This window comes from Nelusetta ayraudi, unplaced genomic scaffold (genome assembly GCF_046127955.1).
Source record: "Nelusetta ayraudi isolate G7.1 ecotype Tasmania unplaced genomic scaffold, CSIRO-AGI_Nayr_v1 ptg000045l, whole genome shotgun sequence".
In the NCBI taxonomy this organism is placed as follows: domain Eukaryota; kingdom Metazoa; phylum Chordata; class Actinopteri; order Tetraodontiformes; family Monacanthidae; genus Nelusetta; species Nelusetta ayraudi.
This window is the reverse complement of record NW_027466095.1, coordinates 3740001-3741254: the sequence shown is the minus strand read 5'-3', so window position 1 is coordinate 3741254 and position 1254 is coordinate 3740001. Positions and strand designations below refer to the sequence as shown.

At 39.6% G+C, this 1254-nt stretch overlaps 1 long non-coding RNA gene across 1 annotated transcript in view; it reads left to right on the top strand.

Moving 5' to 3' along the window:
- Nucleotides 1-338: 338 nt before the first annotated feature.
- Nucleotides 339-1254, top strand: part of LOC142894850 (uncharacterized) — a 1468-nt gene continuing 552 nt past the window's right edge. The window contains exon 1 of the long non-coding RNA XR_012928056.1: nt 339-1003. This is a non-coding gene — a long non-coding RNA (uncharacterized LOC142894850). The remainder of the gene's footprint in view (nt 1004-1254) is intronic.

Genomic DNA, 1254 nt, shown 5'->3' with positions numbered 1-1254 from the left:
ACGTTAGCGAACTAAACTAATAAACTAATGGCAAAGAAATCTTAACGGGCAAAACAGGAACCAACAGGCTGCACTAATCTTAATTACAATGTGATCAGCCTCTACTCACTTTCATCACGGACACACGTTCTCTAAGCAGTCGGGAAGAAGCGCACACCACTCTGTCGCAGCTCGTCAGACGGCTGGTTCGCTGATGATAGATTCACGTGCAGTACGTGCAGTACGTGCAGTGGGAAAAAAAATAGGAAAAGCGAACGTTGCCTCTCTTAAAGGGCCGGTAACAATACAGCGCTAACTTCTGGATACAGGTTCATTAACAGGGCTTTCTTACACAGACAGTGAAAACAGTCAATAGAAATTAAAAAGGGGGTGAATTCCTGAAGAGGGAAAAATGGAAACATTGTAATATTGGTAGATTGATAGATTTTCAAAAATCATGTCAATAATAATAGTGACAATACTCTTAATAACAATAATCATATTGATAATAACAATAATAGCAACAACAATGATGACAGTAAGTGGCAGTAATAGCAATACGGAGGGGAGGGGGGGTCTTTGTTTATTTATTCATCCATCCACTCATCCCATATTGTTATTACTATTTTCTGTTATGAAATATATATATATAGGATTCCTCAGAGCCCTACCCAGCCAAGGGGACCAGCCCACAATATAAGTAAATCTATAATAGAATAAACAAACAAAAAGACAAACAGATAATAATAATGATGCTAATAATAATGCTGCTGTTAGCATCATTCATAATGATATTAACTATATTAACAATAGTAACAATACATTGATCATAGTAAGAGGTGATAAAGGAGGAACCCAAAAAGAAAGAGAGAAGAAAACAAATCAGATAAATGAAAACAATAAATGAAGTAAAGCATAATTTTGGGTGAGAATATTAATGGGCAGAACTCACTGCATTCATGACTAAAGCAATAAAATGGTAGAACAGCAGAGGAAGGAGGAGGAGACAAAGGGAGGAGTTGTTGTGAAGGAGATGGGCTTGGTGCTCAGTGGGTGTGGGGAGAGGGCTGACAGGCAGCAGAGCAGCTGTGCCCAGTGCTCTGCTCCACGCAGAGGGGTTGCTGGTCAATGCTTGTGTCACAGTGTGCGGCCAGAGAAAAGTGAGTTTTGCTTGATATTCACAGTGTGACTGTAACTTGATGCTGATACTCACTGATAACTTGTGTTCATTTCTGCCATGTTATGGTCTGCCTTTGTTATCCTGGACGCATGCTG